This window comes from Amphibalanus amphitrite, unplaced genomic scaffold, assembly GCF_019059575.1.
Source record: "Amphibalanus amphitrite isolate SeventyFive unplaced genomic scaffold, NRLGWU_Aamphi_draft 001362F_arrow, whole genome shotgun sequence".
Taxonomy (NCBI): Eukaryota; Metazoa; Arthropoda; class Thecostraca; order Balanomorpha; family Balanidae; genus Amphibalanus; species Amphibalanus amphitrite.
The window spans coordinates 171,008-177,007 of record NW_024882855.1 but is presented as its reverse complement, the minus strand read 5'-3'; positions in this window follow the sequence as shown (position 1 = coordinate 177,007).

Genomic DNA, 6,000 nt, shown 5'->3' with positions numbered 1-6,000 from the left:
ACGGTGTAAAGGAACAGGTAAATACATTTTGAATCGATCCAATTATCCAGTTGGCATAACATGCCACCAAATAATACAAATACCAAATATAGATTCATTTGGGTTTCACAGGAAGCGCTAACAGCACTTGATTTTCTAGAGCTACAGAAATTCCTTACAGAGCTGCGCCAGTCTGCCATCCTCCGGCGCAGCATGCACAGCTGCGAGGCCATATTGGGCGGCTCGCTCGCCTCCCCGTCCGCCCTGTCAGCTCACCTCCGAACCATGAGTGGGCTGATGACCGGTCCGCGCTCCGTCCTGCATTAATCGGCGGCGGCCAGCCGACCGGTCGAGGGCACGGAGAGGCGCGAAACATTGCGAAACTGCGCCAATGTCTGAGGGTCACCGCGCCGCCTCCGCAGTCGCGGCCGCCACCTCATCTGTTCTGCATGACATCCCCGGTGACCGACGGACTGGGGCCGAGAACATGACGCTAACTGGACGGCCAATCGTCGTGCTGAGAGGGATTCCCGAGCATGTGACACGGGGCCGCGCTTTGCCACTGCACCGCCCACTGTTTTTCATGGATGTCTGATGGAATGACACATCGATAATGAATTTAGATTAGTCCTTGAATGCGCGGTATGGCGTCAGTCTTTGTGATTGATCAACATAATGCAATTTAATCGAAGATGTACAGCTGAATAATTAGTAAATTATTGGCAGTTACGTACAGACGTTACAAGGAAATTCATGTTAATTGTTGGATTCAAGCGGCACCATCTCACCAGCAAGAAGGTGCCAGACCTTCGAGTCAGCCAATGAAACATTCAGATGGGCACGTGTTGCACGAGGGGCGTCACGATCCGCCGCTGGTCACCCTCGTAAGGAGCATCTTTACCCGCTCAATCACGTCTCGAGTGCATGGCCGGGTCAGACAAACTATGCAGATAGACACACGGGCCTAACGCTATAAATCACACTCGCTTTCGGTGATGATTGCACGGTTCACTATTAATGAAATAACTATGTCAAAACTCAATTAACACGCTTCTCCCCATTGAAATACTCCGAAACATTTCGAGCAGCATGCCAGGAAACCATTCCATCTGATGCAGCCCGCTAAAAGTCTGGTGTTGAACACGCTCTCGAAGATGGTTATAAAGGTCACGACGACTCACTATAACCACAAGCATTTCTCACGGAGGGCCAGTAACTGTTGTGCGCCTCTTCTGTCGCCTGCGGCGTGCCTGTCGGGCCACACCCGTCACCTTTGACCTCGGTGACCTCGGCGGGGTCACGCGGGAGGCAAGGTCGGCAGTGTGCCGTGAGTATGTGCGCTGCAGTGAGGCACCACCCGGAACAGACGCCGCTCGGGAGAACACGGCTCGCTCGTGACCGTCGCGCTGTTGTGTCTGACACCGCCGAAAACAGACGGCTGATTAATGAGCGACGCCGGAGGTCCGCTGAGACACAATGCCGCGGTGGCTGTAGGACTGAGGCTGGCTTGGGCTGTAGGATATTCAGACAGCCACAGTGTGCAGGACGCAGGTGTGATCGGGACATCGTGGTACGGCAGCGTTAGAATGCAATCCCCCGCAGGCAGTTACAAAATGTGAATATGTAGACAGGTATTCGCATACTTTTAGGTAATCAATACCCAAGATTACTTTACTACTTAATACCCTTCTCAATACCCATCACAATGTTAACTTAGGATTCGGTTTTCCTTTGCGTTCCCTTTCGTATCTACTCACATACAGTCACCTTATGCAGGCAATGCAATGCTGTCATCGCCGCGGTATTTTACGGCACGGGAATACTTTGTCAAGAGATCGGGCTTTATTCCCTGCCCCGATGGTAAGTGCTACTAAATTGAAGAGAACAGCTTCATGGACTTAACAAATGCGAATCGAAACCCCGTCATACAACATAGCAAACGCAACTTAAACTGCGATGCATCTGCATGCACCTCGCCTCCTACACCACCCACCCCACCGAACACAGCCTTGACGTATGAAACATCGCTCACCCTGGCATCATTGCCGCACATGCCCACGCCGCGCCGCGTCTGCCGACCCAGGCGCCGGCGGCGACCCTGTGTGTAATCTGCCGAGCCGCCGATTCGGACTTGTCATGCAGAGCCCGCCGCTGTGTTTCAATGGCGGGTCGCACCGGTCAGACAGACCTCAGACTGCCGTGTTTACGTCCCCGTTCGCACCCGGCCAGATGGCGAAATCCAAGTGCGATCGAGACTCGCATCCATCATCCATCGACAGTATGTACCGGTGCATTGAATTATGCTGTTGGCCAATGACAGAGGCCCCCACGGCGCGTGAGATATCGGCGATGGAGGCTCCGTCTCAGGGTCAGACGCGCACAGCCGCCGGACAGGATGTGTGCCAATTGCAGCGGTCATTGAGGCTATTAGTGCCACGATGCAGGGATAATGCCGTGTAATTTGCGCGTTCTGCGTTTATTGCGACATCAATCGCAGGTGTGGTGAATCGGCAAATAAGCAGTACCTACATAATTGTTGCATAATTGTTGACGTCTCATAAAAGTATCACTCGTCTGTCTGAATCTGGATGCGAGTGCATGGTGTCGTATTCATGCTTGGAGGCGTCCTTTCCCGGTATACAGGATAGGTCTCCCTTTCCCAGCCACTCAACCAATCACCCTGGAGAGGTTCCGGTATTTCCCTTGGGAGTTTCGTGCCCTCTATGGTGTCTATTATACGGTGTCTTCGGTGGGCTGATCGGCAGCCGGCAGCTCGGACAAAGAAGCACTGAGCAATGATAAGAAATAAGAATGATCTGGCTGTATCCGGTTATAGAGGTTGGATATTTATGCTTTCGCTTGTACTTTCGCTTCATATGCGATTGTTTCGGTGCTAAATATCCAAATACACGTATAGCTTGAAGACCTGGTGAGCCGTTCTTCAGTCCTGCCCATCGACCTCGTGTTACTCATCTGCCGTGACCGATGACCAGGCCGCGACCTTCCCTCCCATCTCCACTCAGCGCTGTGTTCTGTGAGCTGCATAATCCACTCATCGCCGCGCCTCTCAGGGACGGGTGGCTCATCAGACTCCATGCCTGCGCGGTGATATCTCACACAGGCGCCGGGAACGTGTCAGCATCCAAACGGCTTCCGGTAGACCCGGGGTGCAGTGAGTGGTCGTTAGGCGTCAGGGATCCACGCTTCACGGCGCGCAAGCAGTAATGGTATGCGTGTTCCGTCGCTCAAGGAAACGAAGGATAGATGGATAGAATGACGTGTTTGGGATGTACAGATACGCTCGTTCCTAGCTGAAGGTTATGCGTAAACTCAAACACTTGGCGGGCCAAGTAGCAAGCACTTCGCGTTACGTGCCTACTACGAATTATTACACTGTCTCATTACACATATTGAGACACGAAAGCCGATAGCGAAGTAACTCCATCAGCCGGACTGCATCACGCACAGCCGACACGCCGGCATCTGTAGCTCTGACACGGTGTGACACCTTGACACGGTTCTATGACACGGCCATGGCACCGCCCAGGAGCCTGAGACTGAGTGGCATTTGGTGTCGAGCGCCGCGCAACTAACCGGTCACGGGTCGTTTGTAATGCTTGTGAGTCACTCGTGACTGAGGCTCTGTCCTCTGAACCGACAATGTAAAAGCCTGCAGACTGGAACCACTCTCGAGATGCCAATGCAATATGTTCAGATGATCGATCAGAGATATGGAGACCCTAAGTGATCGGATGTGCTATTTAAATAGGCAACATGATGCTCATGCGTTTCCAACCGGACTGGACAGGTTTTGTTTCATAAAGAACCAGTAAAACGCCTTTTGGGCGACCAACAGAGCGAGCGAGAGGATGGGCCTTGCACGTGCGAAATTGCGAGGGGGTACCTCCAACTAACTTGTGCACTGCACCCTACTAACCGGTCTTTAGCGATGTGCCAAATTTCAGCACAATCGGCCTAGCCGTTCTCGAGATCTGGAAGCGGCACACTGCACGTGCGCACGTGCAAGCGGGGTCCAAACTGACTTTTGCACGGCACCCTACTAACTGGTCCCCAACCGTGTACCAACTTTGAGCGCTATCGGCCCAGCCGTTCTCGAGATCTGGGAGCGCCCCCTGCACGTGCGCACGTGCTGTAGCACCCTAACCTTAACACATGCAGATGAATTATCTGATGGAGACCTAACTGTGTACCGAGTTTCAATTCAATCGGCCCAACCGTTGTGCCGTTATTGAGGTTGCAATTTTGGGGGTTCTTAAAAAATGTCCAACTTTACCACGCGCCACGTGCGGTGGTTGGCAAGAACGCATGGTGGCCATCACACCACAGAACTTTTACGTCCAAGTGACATTCAGTAAAGAAGACCGCTGGTCAATCGGATGTCCCGTTCCTAAGATATTAGCTTTTGAAGAGCGTCCCCACGGCCGGCCGGCCGGCCGGCCGCTCATACTCAGGATTTTCCCTTAATTCAGTATGAGACTCCGCTCGCTTCGCTCGCTCCGTAATAATTCGCTGGGAGTGCATCGGGTTCCTTTCACTAATATTTGAGACTTTATGTTGGCCCATGTCTCAAATGGGTGAATAAAACCAGTAAAACGCCTTTTGGGCGACTAACGGAGCGAGCGAGAGGATGGGCCTTGCACGTGCGAAATTGCGAGGGGGTACCTCCAACTAACTTGTGCACTGCACCCTACTAACCGGTCTTTAGCGATGTGCCAAATTTCAGCGCAATCGGCCTAGCCGTTCTCGAGATCTGGAAGCGGCACACTGCACGTGCGCACGTGCAAGCGGGGTCCAAACTGACTTTTGCACGGCACCCTATACTAACTGGTCCCCAACCGTGTACCAAATTTGAGCGCAATCGGCCCAGCCGTTCTCGAGATCTGGGAGCGCCCCCTGCACGTGCGCACGTGCTGTAGCACCCCAACCTTAACACATGCAGATGAATTATCTGATGGAGACCTAACTGTGTACCGAGTTTCAATTCAATCGGCCCAACCGTTGTGCCGTTATTGAGGTTGCAATTTTGGGGGTTCTTAAGAAATGTCCAACTTTACCACGCGCCACGTGCGGTGGTTGGCAAGAACGCATGGTGGCCATCACACCACAGAACTTTTACGTCCAAGTGACATTCAGTAAAGAAGACCGCTTGTCAATCGGATGTCCCGTTCCTAAGATATATTAGCTTTTAAAGAGCGTCCCCACGGCCGGCCGGCCGGCCGGCCGGCCGCTCATACTCAGGATTTTCCCTTAAAGGGACCCTCCCCCTTAACATTAGTTTTGAGTTGAGATAGCCAAGTTTGCGGCCAGGCTCAGAAACCACCATTTATCCTGGTCGCAACCCCCGCAGCTTTATGGTGTTCAAGAAATTTCTTCCCTTTACTTGCAGGGTGGGACCAGCTTGGTCCCTATCTCTTAACCATTATGGGAATCTGATGACGTCATCAGGCTTTCGAACGTCCGTTAAATGTTTGACTAAAACGTTTTGTAGCACGCGGTGGTATATGCTGCTTTGCGCGCAACAAATGCCGCACTTTCAAATAAAGTCGCTAGGAACAGCGGAGATCCCAAAAAGTAAACAAAAGTAAAAGTCTAATATCTTGAAAACCGGTGAATATTTTTCGATAAAATTTGGTAGATATTCGTTTTTGGTCTTTCTGAACCGAGCGACATCACTTTCATGCCAATTCATTAACTTTTTTGAAGGTGGGAGGGTCCCTTTAATTCAGTATGAGACTCCGCTCGCTTCGCTCGCTCCGTAATAATAAAACTGAAACATAGTAAAATACCAAAAACATTACGACAATAAAGCATGATACCCGCTTCCTTTAGGCTGTCGAGTGAAGCAAAAATAAAAAGATAAATGAATAGAGAAGTAGGTTTGTCGGTAGTTCGCTATCGAAATATCGATACGATATATCTACTTGTGTGCATTGCAAGATATCTACTTGCCTGCATTATGCACGCATAAGAGTAAATTTACACCACCCATACCTACTGGCA